Here is a 14,441-nt window from a genome sequence, read left to right as displayed (position 1 = left end):
TTCCTATACACAAAGGATAAACAGGCAGAGAAAGAAATTAGGGAAACAACACCCTTCACAGTAGTTACTTTTTTTCTTTTTAACCATCATTTTTGAAGTGTCACTTGGCTTTATTGCTATGAGACAAGGAGACACTTAACTACTTAGTTTGCTGACTGCCCCAAAATCAAGGAACAGGTATTCTGTAATCAGTTCTTGGTCAAGGATCTCAAAGAAGCAGTATGATTGAACTCTAAGTCCACATGTATAATAGTGATTGGTAGACAGGACTAATAACTGTCTACATGCCACGGTGATTAAATGGAGTCATGATGGTGGGGGCTAATCATAATTAACTAATTGAAAATATACAGAATGAGCATTACAAACTCTTGCAAAGAGGGGTCTTGCTTGTTTATTTTTCTGAGTTTCAGTACATCACCTAGATGGGTATCCTAGTCTTGAGCTCTACAGAATTTCCACCCTTAGCCTTCCCAGTGGTTGAGAATATGAATAGATACTGCCATGCACAACTTCCCTTCAGTTTACATCTCCTGTACACAACCTAGTATCTGCCATGAGTCAGAGCAATAGTGTATGGAACACAAGGCCTCCAATCCAGCTGGAAGATTATTTCAGAACTGGTGCTGCATACAATTTCCAACAGGTGGTAAAAATTAAAATGAGACTGGCTGGAAGCTTTTTTCTCATTATAGACTAAGCTGCTAACTGTTAGGTGAAACCTGGACTCAAGGATGTCTGTGTTTATTTAAGAAAGTCATTTCATTTTGCATCAATTCTCATCTATACAATAGAAGTACTTACATTTCACTTTATTTCATAAGATTGCTGGAGGCAGTACAAAACCCAGCAATGGATATGAAAGCAGTTACTTTAGTGTAGCAAATGGAAGGCATTTGTAATGAATTCAACAAAGCCTGAACTTATTTACATGGAAACTTTGGGAATCCACTCCACACTTAAAAAGTGTAAACACCATGCTGTGAGAAAAGGACTTAATAGTAATTAACTTAGATGATTGCACATTTAAAAATATATTTGATAAGAGTTTTTGTAAAAGACAAATATACAGGCACAATCTCTATGGTGTGACCATTATTATAAACTGTCCATTATAGATGAAGTTTCTGTGCTTAAATTTTCTTTCTGGGTTTTTAACAAATACACAAAACAAGTCAGATACTTGAAGTCAACAAATAGAGTCCAGAAACCAGAAACTCCATAGAGCTTGTTAAAAAATGCATTGAGCCTCATATCTGCAGAACACCATGAATCTGAATTTATGACCAATGAGGCTAGTTTACAGCATTTTTAAAGCCATCCTGCTGATCCTGATGCATGCTAAAAGCTAAAACCCAGCAGTATAAGGCAACTGACACTCACTCTGAGATGTGATTGAATATTGTTATTTGTGAGGGTACTGAAGAAAATATTGCCAACTGAATTATAGCACCTATGGTGTTAATTTTAGACTTTTAGGTGAATCCTAGAAAAAGTAACATTTAGATATTAATATAATAAAACAACAGTGAATTGGGCTTCAGGTTTTGTCAAAATGCTTGATGGGGACACAGGCACAAAGGAAAGGAATGTTAACACATCACAGTTAACAGGGCTCCAAACAATGAGGTAAGAGTATAAGTGAAATAATATTAGCTATCACTGTGGTTTGACATCATCATTAGATGTCAAGTAACTCTTAAAAGTAGGCAGCAATGATACATTTACAAAAAAAGATCCAATGACTAAGGCAATGACTCAGCTGGTAAAGGGCTCACTATGCCAAAAGTGAGGAGCTGACTTCATTCTCTAGAATTCACATTAAATGATTGGGATGGTGGCATACTTTTGCAATCTCAACACTGGGAGTTGAAACAGGCAGGTACCAGAAACTGTCTGGTTACCCGGCTTAGTAGAATCACCAAACTCTATACTAGTGTCTCAGAAACTAAATATCAACTAAAATCAACTAAAAACAAAACCCATGATGGAGAGCAAAATACCTAAGGTTGCCTTGACATACATGCATGTGTATATGTACATTCTCCACTAATATCTGTACACATATTGTGGGGTGGTATGTATGTGTGCAAGTGTGAGTGCACATATGTGTGTGTTTGTGTATGACCATTAAAGCATCAGTAAAATTTTACTCTATTTGGACAACTTTGTGTTAATGAGATGCTTTAATTACTTACAAAGGCAATTAGAAAACATATCTATAAGTTATTGTAGCGTTTGTTCCCAAAATAGATGTTGGTTGGATAAGTTGAGATTATTTCAGATACATAAGAAATCCTTAGTCACCATCTTTACACATTATAGGTTATTGAGTAAAGTTTAAGATATAGAGGGTGTTAGCATCAGGGCCTCCGAAACCCATGACATCACATAGGCAGGCCTCACAGACCTGTTGCCAAGGCAACAGCCACCTTCTTCCCAGAATCCACTGGGCTCACCTCTCACCTTTACATGCAGTCACTGTGTCAGAACCCAAAATATATGGGGAACATTCTTCCCTTACTCTCTCTCTCACCCCTTCTTCTCTTTCTGCTCCTACCCCCCTCCAATTAAACATCTTACATGGAACTATTTGGGTCTAGTGGGTGGTTGTACCAGTTTGCAATTCCACCAGCAATGGAGGAGTCTTCCTCTTTCTCCACATCCTCACCAGCATCTGCTGTCACTTGAGTTTTTGATCTTAGCCATTCTTATTGGTGTGAGGTGGAATCTCAGGGTTGTTTTGAGTTGCATTCTTTGATGACTAAGGATTTTGAACATTTCTGTAGGTACTTCTTGCCTAGTCAATATTCCTCAGTTGAGAATTCTCGGTTTTGCTCTGGTCCCCATTTTTTGTAGGGTTATTTGGTTCTCTGGAATCTAACTTCTTGAGTTCTCTGTATATATTGGATATTAGCACTCTATCACGTGTAGGGTTGTTAAAGATCTTTTCCCATTCTATTGGCAGATGTTTTCTCCTATTTATAGTGTTGTTTGTCTTACAGAAGCTTTGCAATTTTATGAGGTCCTTTTGTCTATTTTTGATCTTAGAGCATAGCCATTGCTGTTCTGTTCAGGAATTATCCCCTCTGCCCATGTGTTCAAGGCTCTTCCCTACTTTCTCCTCTATAAGTTTCAGTGTATGTGGTTTTATACGGAGATCCTTGATCCACTTGGACTTGAACTTTATACAAAGAGATAAGAATGCATCAAGTTGCATTCTTCTACATGCTAACGACCAGTTGAACCACCAATATTTGTTGAAAATGCTGTCTTTTTTCCACTGGATGGTTTTAGTTCTTTTGTCAAAGATCAAATGACCATAAGTGTGTGGGTTCATTTCTGGGTCTTCAATTCTATTCTATCAATCTATCTGCCTGTCATTCTACCAATACACTTTCTACCACTATTGTTCTCTGTATTAGTCAGGGTTCTCTAGAGTCACAGAACTTATGGTAGTCTCTGTATAGTAAAGGAATTTACTGATGACTTACAGTCTATAGTCCAACTCCCAACAATGGTCAGCAGCAACTGTGAGTGGAAGTCCAAGGATCTAGCAGTTGCTCGGTCCCACAAGGCAAGCAGGTGAACCAGAGAGCACCTTCCTTTTCAAATGAACTTATACAGGTCTCCAACAAAAGGTGTGGCCCAGATTAAAGGTGTTTGCCACCAGACCTTTAATCCCAGATGGCCTTGAACTTGTAGATCTTCCTGTCTTAATCTTCTGGAATTCATAGCTACTATGCCTCAAGATCTCTGTGTGTCTTATAGGACTGGTAAAGGACATATCTTCTGGACCTTCCCATTGTGGAGGATTAGGTTTTACACAAGGTATTCACTCTAGCACTGCAATTCCCTTAAGCCTTAAAATCCCTTCATCAACACTAAGCGAAAGGATATCAGGTATCTAACTCCTTTTTAGTAGGCTATCTTTTGATAGACACTTCAGCCAACCATTAAGACAAACTTCTGACACATTTCTTAACTGTGCGAACTTTCATATTAAATCTAGAATCTCCACTCAGAGGGCCTATGTCAATAAATTCAGCCTGCTCTAGTTTTATGTTCCTTCCACCATTATCCCACACCCCTAAAGTCCATTCCCACACATATTCCCCAGACTTCTGCTTGAATGAATTAGCAAACTCATTAAGCTCCTTAGTAGTGTAGTGAATTTCCTTATGGACTATACTTTCTATCTCCCCTCTAGGGGCCTGTTTTGCCTTGAGTCTGGTTATAGGTCTAGAATAAATTATTGGGGGGCCTTGAGAAACATCAATATTGTCTTGTCTGGTATTTCCTTTAGTGAAAGTCACTGCCAAGATCCAGGTCAGAAACTTGTATCTTTCAGCCTCCAGATTGGGGCCACATGTGAGCCTTCTGATTCTGGATTGTAGTTCATCCCAGATATAGTCAAGTTGACAACCAGGAATATCCACTACACTCTCTAATACAACTTGATGTCAGGGATGGTAAGTCACACAGAAGATTTTTTATTGTTGAGAATATTTTTTACTATCCTGGGTTTTTTGTTACTCCAAATGAATATGCAAATTGCTCTTTCTAACTCTATGAGATTTGAGTTGGAATTTTGATGTGGACTACATTGAGTCTGTAGATTGTTTTTGGCAAGATGGCCAGTTTTACTATATTAATCCTGCCAATCCATTAGCATGGGAGATCTTTCCATCTTCTGAGATCTTCTTCAATTTCTTTCTTGAGAGACTTGAAGTTCTTGTCATACAGATCTTTCACTTGCTTGGTTAGAGTCACACCAAGGTATTTTATATTATTTGTGACTATTGTGAAGGGTGTCATTTCCCTAATTTCTTTGTCAGCCTATTAATCTTTTTGCTGAAGGCTACTGATTTGGTTGAGTTAATTTTATATCAAGTCACATTGCTGAAGTTCTCTATTAGGTTGAGGATTTCTTTGATTAAATTTTGGAGGTCACTTAAGTATACTATCATATCATCTGCAAATAGTGATATTTTGACTTCTTCCTTTCCAATTTGTATCCTTTTGACCTCCTTTTGTTGTCTAATTACTCTGGTTACAACTTCGAGTACTATATTAAATAGGTAGGGAGAGAGCAGGCAGCCCTGTCTAGCCCCTGATTTTACTGGGATTGCTTCAAGTTTCTCTCCATTGACTACTGATTTGCTGTATATTGCTTTTACTATGTTTATGTATAGGCCTTGAACTCCTGATCTTTCCAAGGTTTTTACCATGAAGGGGTGTTGAATTTTGTCAAATTCTCTCTCAGCATCTAATAAGATAATCATGTGGTTTGTTTTTCTTTGAGTTTGATTAGATAGTGCATTACATTGATGGATTTCTGTATATTGAGCCATCCCTATATCCCTGGGATGAAGCCTACTTGATCATGATGGATGATTGTTTTTATGTGTTCTTGGATTTGGTTTTCAAGAATCTTATTGAGTATTTTGCATTGATATTCTTAAGGGAAATTGGTCTGAAGTTCTCTTTCTTTGTTGGGTCTTTGTGTGGTTTAGGTATAGTAATTGTGGCTTCATACAATGAATTGGGTAGTGTTCCTTCTGTTTTGTGGAATAGTTTGAAGAGTATTGGTACTAGGTCTTCTTTGAAAGTCTGATAGAATTCTGCACTAAACTGATCTGGTCCTGGGCTTTTTTTTGGTTGGGAGACTTTTAATGATTTCTGCTATTTCTTTAGGGGATATAGGACTGTTAAAATTACCTAGGAGTATGAAAACTAGAAAATCCCACTTTAAAATTAATATGCAAATTGTATATATTTAAATAACAAATACGTTGCTTGCTCTTCCTGAACCCATGTCCGCAGGTTCATCTCAAAGCTGTTGTTGTAAATTTGATATTTTCCCTGATGAGAAATCACATCTTCTGATTTGAGTTGTTTTGAATTTTTACTTATCATGGGTCCTAGTCTTATATTTCTTTAGGTGGATTTCATAGCTCTTCCCATTCATTCCAAACTGAAGAGCACGTATTCCAGTAACAGGTAAAGCATGAGTCATTGAATCCCTCTCATAATGAATGCTGTGAAAGCTTGGTCCCCTCATATTGTATGCCTGAAAAATTTTTAACAATTTTAGACATCCAACTTTATGCTTATAATTAACAACTACTATGTCTAAAATATTCGCATAACCATGTGGACAATGAATTATATATTCCAAAGTTAATATCTGTTGTCTGAGTCATTTCCAAAAATTTACCTCAGTCAGTGTTGAAGTTTTAAGTAGGAGAATCAAGTGTTTCAAAGACTGGACATATTCAAAGTGATCCATAATACAGAGAGGTCCACATTTTAAAAAATATAGATGAATTTAGAGTTCTCTGTGTTTTATTAAAATCTATAGGTGGTTTTGTTTAGGAATAAAACTTTTATCAATGAAATACAAATTTTGCATTCATTAGCTGTATATACATTTTAAATTGAGTTTTATAGAAAAACAATATATTAAATCTGCTATGCGCAAATTGTGTTCTATCAGATTTCATGTGCTGAAGTCCTAAGGTACAACACTTCAGATTTTGAATGTTTTAAGATAAAGTGCATAATGAAATGATGAAATTAAAGTGGGACCAATAGTGTGAGCTCTGGTCAAGTTTTTTTGGTTTCTGTGCAAAGGATGCTATATAGTTACCCCAGATCTACACTGGGCACCACAGCAGAGGTTAAATGGGGGACACAGCTTAAGGCAGCTTTCTACAAGTCAAGGAGGCAGATGCTTTGACGACAATCTTGGTATACCCTTTTCTTTGATTTCCATCCTTCAGACCTGTGAGAAAATAGACCCCTGATGAAAACACTAGATATTATTCAGGCAGGATTGGAGGTACTTCTGTTCTTTCAAGTCTAACTCTAAGTTAAATCTTCATGTAAGTAACTTCTTTAAAAAAATTTGAATTGTGCTTAGAAATTTATTTTTGTTGAAGGATTAGTCCTCCAGAACCATCCTGCAATATGTCTTGGAAAGAATTTTGCCACGGACCATCCTAGCCAGATATGGGGGTCCCTGGGATATGGGTTCTCAAGGCCAGGTGAGTAAGGATTCGGTGGTGACAAACAGAAACAAGCACAGAGGCAGTTTGAATCTGAGTGTATTTTGTAGCTCTCAAGCAGATTTTATACATAAAATCTCAACCTTACATCTCTTAAAGACTGTATCCAGTGAAACAATCTCAAACAGAAAGATAACATCATTATTAATATAAGTTAAAATATAGCAATTCTAAAAGGATGTATTCAGTGGGGGCAGTTGTCCAAGTCTAGCGGCATATTTCCAAGAGCAAGTTCATAAATCTTTATGGTCAGTGCTCTTAACCACTGAGCTAACTCTTCAGCCCTATATGATCAATTATTATTTAACATCTAATGCCTGATTTTTTTTATAAATCTTCAATGCATAAATTAAAACTATTTTAATTTTTTTATTTTAATTTTTAATTAAGATTTTATTTACCATATACCAAAACCCACCTCTGATGACACACATGTAGCCATATGAAATTTTATGATGAGAAAGTTTTTATCAATCATAACAGTTTTGTAAATGATTTAAAAAGTAAAGCAATGGTTTCCCTGGGGATAAGGTCATGTTAGGGGCCCCCATCTCAAGGGATGGTTTCTTACCCATTATTCTTGCTGAAGATCTTGGCCTAGGCTACCAGGAACATGTAAATAGGAAAAGGAATAAGAGAAAACAAAACAGATAGATTGTCATGAGAACTATGGCTCAATATTTTTTCTCCTCTGAAGAGTTCTACAACCAGTTCCAGGAGGCCTCCCCCTTTTGAGGTTAACCAACTCAGTCTGTGAAACTTGTCACATAGATCCTACTGGAGGTGGTGTGGCAGAATTTATTCTAAAATCCCAGATCCCTATAGCAAGTGATAATGGTAGGTGTTATTGATTCAGTGTCTCAGGGAACCCAAGCTATGTATCTCTGTGTATATCAAATAGTTTGAACAGGAATATTCATGCTCATTTGTAGCTGTCAAATTTAAAAGCACCACTCAGTATCTACCTGCCCCACCTACTTACATCTCTTCTCTTTAATATTATGTGACTGTGCGGCATATTTTGTCAAACAAAAGAGTATCACACACCCCATCAAATCACAGGTTGAAAGACGCCCTTCCTCAGGTGAAAGTTGCCCCTTACACCTGAGGAATGATATTATACTTGTGCACTTGTTTTGTAGTTTGCTAAAAGAAATATAGGCTCCTTAAAAAACTGAGATTAGGGGTTGCTAGTTATTGTAGTCAATCTAATCAGTGAATTAACTTACTAAATTTTGATATTTAAACTTATAAATTATTAAGGACTAGGCAATTCTTAATAAGTATTAAAACAAAAACCACTTACTAGGAAAAATGAAGAATATAAAGAATGACTAATAAAAACATATCCTCTAGGAAGTACAAAATCTAATTGAGTCAGACAAAATAATACCTAAAAATAATTTAATTCTGAATAGATTGACTGCAACAATGATTGAAATCTATTGGGAATATTAAATTAAACTCTGGGTGTGATTTTCAATACTGTTTTGAGCATAAAATCAATGAATGCTTTTTTCCTTTTAATGAAAATAGATTATTCTTTCTCACATAATATATCCCAATTATGTTAAGGTTTACCCTCTACTTTTCCTAGCTCTTCTCCTCACCCCTCTCAACTAGATGAACTCCCTTTCTGTTTCCCATTAGAAAATGAACAGTATTCTCAGGGAAAACAAAACAATAAAATATATTAAGATAAAACAATTATGCAAAAGTTGGACAAGACAAAGAAATGGAAGGAGAAAGGAAAAGAGCCCAAGAAATGGTACAAGGACCAGAGACCAACTCTTTCACACATTCAGAAATACCCTATAAACACTAACCTGGAAGCCATACTGCACAGGCAGAGGACCTTGTTCAAACCAATGAAATTCCTACGCATGCTGCCTCAGGCTCTGTGAGTTCACATGTGCTTTGATCATGGTGATTTACAGAACTTTGTTTTTGGGGTGTCCCCTAGCCCTTCTGGATTTTAGACTCATTTCTGCTTCCTCTTCCACATGTAGGATCACCTGAACCCTGAAGGGAGAGATTTCCTGGTGACATCAAGTTTAGGATTGAATTAGAATGAGTCTCCCATTCTTTGCATGATGTCTGGCTGTGGTTCTCTGTATTTGTTCCCATCTGCTGCATGAATAAGCTTTTTTGATGATTGCTGAGAAAGAAACTGACTATATATGTTTTCTTGACCTGGGTTTCCACACTTGGAATGATTTTTCTAGTTCTATCCATTTACCTGCATATTTCAAGATTTCATTTTTAATTTCCAAGTAATATTCCATTGCATAACTATATCATGTTTTCTATATCTATTCTTCTAAAGAGGGACATCTAAGTTGAACTAAAATAACTATATACCAAGAAAGCAAATAACTCAAAAATGGGATACAGATTTAGACAGAGAATTCTTAATAGAGGAAACCATAATGACTAAAAGCACTTTTTAAAAAAGGGTAATGTTCAATACCCTTTGTCATCTGAAAGATACAAATTAAAACTTCTTTGAGATTTTATACCTGTCAGACTGCTAAGATAAATTAAAAAAAAAGACATTTCATGCCAGCAAGGATGTAGAATAATGGGAATACTCATACCTTGCTGGTGAGAGCATCCTTTCACAGGCACTAGAAAAAAACAGTGTGGCAGACAATCAGAGAGATGGGAAGAGATATGCTCTAATATCCAGCTATAGTACTCTTAGGCCTATACGCAACGAACACTTGTTTAACTATGTTCATTGCAACTCCACTCAAAATGTAATTGGCAACAACTTAGATATCTCTCAACAGAAAAATGGGTATCAGTGAATACTTTTAAACAAAATTGATTAAGATTGACACAATATTGGCCCACATTTTCAGACATAGGATTAAAAACCCAGCATGAATACCTCTAAGGCCTGACAGGACTCTAGAAAAAAAATCACACATCATCTTTCATCTGCTTTTGGAAGGTGATGTTCTGAGTCATCGGACCAAATAATTTCCTGTATTCTTCATAAGCATTCCAAAGGCATCGAGGAGCTTCTGTCTTATCAGAATGTAATTGTAAAGTTCAGCTTATAATGATTGGCTTCCAAGAGCCAGCAGTGAGAATTAGGTTTGTTCAACCTTTAAGTTTTCTTATAGAGTGACCACTGTATATTGCCCCGCAGAGAATTAGCAAGTGTCAACTACCTAAGAAAATTGTCACATGTATTTAATTGTCTTCAGTTCAACAGTGACCTCCATTAGAATGGGCTTCCACAGAATGCAGAAATGTGATGGTCACCCCATACCTGTACTTGAAAGTCTCTCTCTGTCTCTTTCTGTCTTTGTGTCTCTGTCTCTGTCTTTGTCCCTGTCTCTCTCTCCCTCCCTCTCACAATCTCCTGATATTTTTTGTTCTCCCAACCATAGAGATACTCTCAATGGTTTCATCATAATTCAGCAGTGTTCTCAACATCTTTTAAACAAACACAATGACAAATTTATATCTGTTCAACTTGTTATACCCTTCATAAATTTATTTAGAAAATAGATAAAATAAATCTAGATAAATTGATGATGGGATATTAGAGAAAGATAAATGATTAGGTCAATAAATAACACATGATAGGTTGATAGGTGAGAAACATATAGTAAGTGATACATAGGCGAAAAAAGAAAAATGAATCAATGGTCGAGAGAATTGGTAAAAAGAGGGTTGTAGAAACAAGCATTTTTTATTGCTACTGCCTCTTATGCATATGTATGTCAGTGTTGGGTTCTTAGCTGAAGACTGATGATAGCAGATCGGATGAATTATGATACTCTAATATAGACACTGATAAGGATTTATCATTTTCACATATTTTATCACTCATGCAGGGTATTGTCTACTGTGATAAGAACTGAATGGACCATAAGGAAGAATGGAAACTGCATAGAAATGATTGACATCTGCCTCTATGCCTATGGTGAGCTGTGCTCTGCCAAGGTGGATAAAGTGGATTCTTTCCAAGCATGGGCTTCTTCCTCGAATCTATACAATACTATTTTGATAATTTATATCCTGTTCATTTTAAAATGTGCTTCCTAAGAGGTTACATCTTAGGTACCACTGAACCCAGAATAATACTGCCAACAAATATATGTTAAATTGAAATTAGAAGATAAAGATATCAGTAGAACCCTCTTATCATACTTCTCTATAACATCTACTAAATGTTCTTCTACACTAGATGTCAAATGGATGATAGAAATAGGATTCATAATAATAATATAACTAAATATAGAAAAAAATCTTCTTAAAATAAAGGAAACAAATAATACTATATTCAATACAATATTATTGGCAAATAATAAGTGCATATAGTGGTATGTATAGTGTTTCACAAAAACAGCATTGAGTTAATGAAGCCAAATAGAATACTTGTCAAAAATTTAATTCTTATCAAGTCCAAAGTTGCAGAACTTGGTTTGTTTTTGTTTTTGCTTTTGCTCTGTTAGCAGTCAGAAAAGTAGTTATAAATGGAGGAAGTAGTAATTAGGGATCTAGAGGGACATTAAGCATGTTCATAAAATTGTTTTTTATACTATCTGTGGCGACATGTCATCATCATTTGTGCATTTTAAAAATAGCATATACTTACAGTTAATGGTTACTTTTATTTATACTGCAATAGTTAGTAATTTTTAAGTGTGTCATCAAAATCCTAACAGATATATCAAATAATGAAACTAATGTGAGAATAAGACCAAGGAAAGATGTAAATGAGAGATTCAAATAGTAGTTTTGATGTATAACACTGCTGTATTTACCCACTGTGGCTCAATAACATAGAACAAAGGTTGGTTTCTATAGGGATTTATCTCTACAGCACACTGTGACATTGTAAGAGAACCCTGTGAAACTGCCAATTCAACACAGAAAAAAAAATGCTCAACTTCGTTTTGACTGAGACTCTAAGCATACTGCCTTGAGCAGACTAGCCCTCTTTCATTCATACTGACTGCACTGGGCATGAGTTGCACTCAGATCTGCCCTGATTCCTTAGTTATAGGAATGAAAAGGCAGGATGAAGAGAGTTTGTCCATCCCCAACTATTCATTTCTGCATTGTGGAATTTGTCAGAACAAAGTAGGTAATTTCTCTTAACTTGATCTGTGGGTTGAAGAACTAAGGTAAAGGGGGAATGAATGCATGGCTTTGCATGTCAGGAATTTGAGAGGACTATGTGCCTTGCCTTGGTGTGTTCTTTCAGAATTTGGTTGACCCCATCCTGGAAAACCTAGAATCTCTGTTACTACCTATCTGTGTATATTCCACAAATATCTTATATTCCACAAATATCTTATATTTAAGATATCTTATATCTTAAATATGCTAAATATCTGAGTGTTCTATTAGTGTGAAGAGAGATCATGACTCTCATACAGGAAAGCATTTAATTGGGTCTTGCTTAGAGTTTAAGAGGTTTTAGTCCATTCATTCTCGTCATTGTGAGGAGCATGGTAGCATGTAGTCAAACATGGTGCTGGAGAAGTAGCTAGCTGAGTTCTAAATCCAATCTAAATATATACCCACAAGAAGAAGGAAGAGTGAGACACTGAGACTGGCTGAGGCTTTTGATATCCTAAAGCCCACCACCAGCAGCATACTTTCTCCAAGAAGGTCACACCCATTCCAACTAACCCTTCTCAAATACTGACATCTCCTGATGCCCAATCACTCAAATACAAGACCCTATGAAGTCCATTCTTATTCAAACCACCACAACAAAGCAAGCAGGCTTAATTAATTAATCTATAAATAGATCTCTAAAGCTCTCCTTTGTAAGCAAGGGCTATGTCTTAAGAGATTTTACCTTAATTTTCTCTTTAAGAATTCTCTGGAGCAGAAACTAAAGGAAAGGCCATCCAGTGATATGGGATCCATCCCATATACAGTTACCAAACCCAGATACTACTGTGGATGCCAAGTGCTTACTGACAGGAGCCTGATATATGGCTGTCTCCTGAGAGGCTCTGCCAGTGTCTGACAAATACAGAAGTGTATGTTCACAGACATCCATTGGACTGAGCACAGAGTCCCCAAAGGAGGAGCTAGAGAAAGAACCCAAGGAGCTGAAGGGGTTTGCAGCCCCATAGGAGGAACAACAATAGGAACCCAACTAGTACCCCCAGAGCTCCCAGGGTCTAAACCACCAACTGAAGAGTACACAAGGAGGGACCCATGGCTCCAATTACATATGTAGCAAAGGATGGTCTTCTGGGACATCAATGAGAGGAGAGATCCTTGGTCCTGTGAACACTGCATTGTAAGGGAATGTCAGGAAAGGGAAGCAGAAGCAGGTGGGTTAGTAAGCAGGGAGAGGGGGACTAGGATAGGGGAGTTTTCAGAGGGGATAAAATTTGCAATGTAAATAAAGAAATCATCTAATAAAGGACAATTGGAAGCTAAAAAATAATAAAAAGAGAAAAGAATTCTCTGTTGTGCTTTTAATTCCCATAGGAATTCAGGGATCAGCACAAGAAGAGAAGTACTAATGAACCTAAGTAAACTTCAGGAAAGGTAAGGGACAGTGGCTCTTAGGTGACTGTGATATGCTTGAGATTGACCTTCAAACTCTATAGGGTAACGCTAACACAGGATGAATGGAGTAATCAGTTTAAATTAAGCCATGCGATTCAAACACACACACACACACACACACATACACACACAATCAAACAAAGAGAGAGAAAGAGAAAGAAAGAGAGAGAAAGATTGAGAGAGAGAGAGTGAGATAGAGAGGGAGAAAGAGAGGGAGAAAGAGAGAGAGAGGAAGACGGAGAGGAAGAGAGAGTGGGGGAGGAAGAAACAAGAAAAAATTAACGGAAAGTTCTAAGGTTTTGTTCCTAGACTTACCACAAAAAAAAAGCTGTTCCGTCTTTTGCCTCCATATCGTCACCCACAGGGAGTAATGTCACTGAGGGACATTGACTCTTTATGCTCAGAAGGAGAAAATTAAATCAGAACCTATCTAAAATTGGTAAAGTTGTTTACGAACTTTCCATTCAGAGTAACAAGCCAAACAAAACAGTTTGTTTATGGTAAATAGTGAATCAGCAAATACAGGTTTGAATTAGGAACTCATGGGAACATAAAATTATATACATATTATATCTATCTAACTATCTATATATAGTTAGATATTAGATGTGTGTACATGTTATACATATATATCCTGTAAGAGATAAATTTCTTTGGTTTTTTTAGTTTATTTCAAAGTAATATACATACTTATATATTTGGGGGTCAAACAATTACTTTTTTATTTTAGAAAGACCATCCTTTGTTGATACACAAAGCCATTAGTGTCCACCAAGATCAAAGCTCAACTACTATAGCCAGTAGAATTCAGGC

Source organism: Mastomys coucha, unplaced genomic scaffold, assembly GCF_008632895.1.
Source record: "Mastomys coucha isolate ucsf_1 unplaced genomic scaffold, UCSF_Mcou_1 pScaffold23, whole genome shotgun sequence".
Taxonomy (NCBI): Eukaryota; Metazoa; Chordata; class Mammalia; order Rodentia; family Muridae; genus Mastomys; species Mastomys coucha.
The sequence above is the reverse complement of the archived record's forward strand: the minus strand, read 5'-3'. Positions refer to the sequence as shown.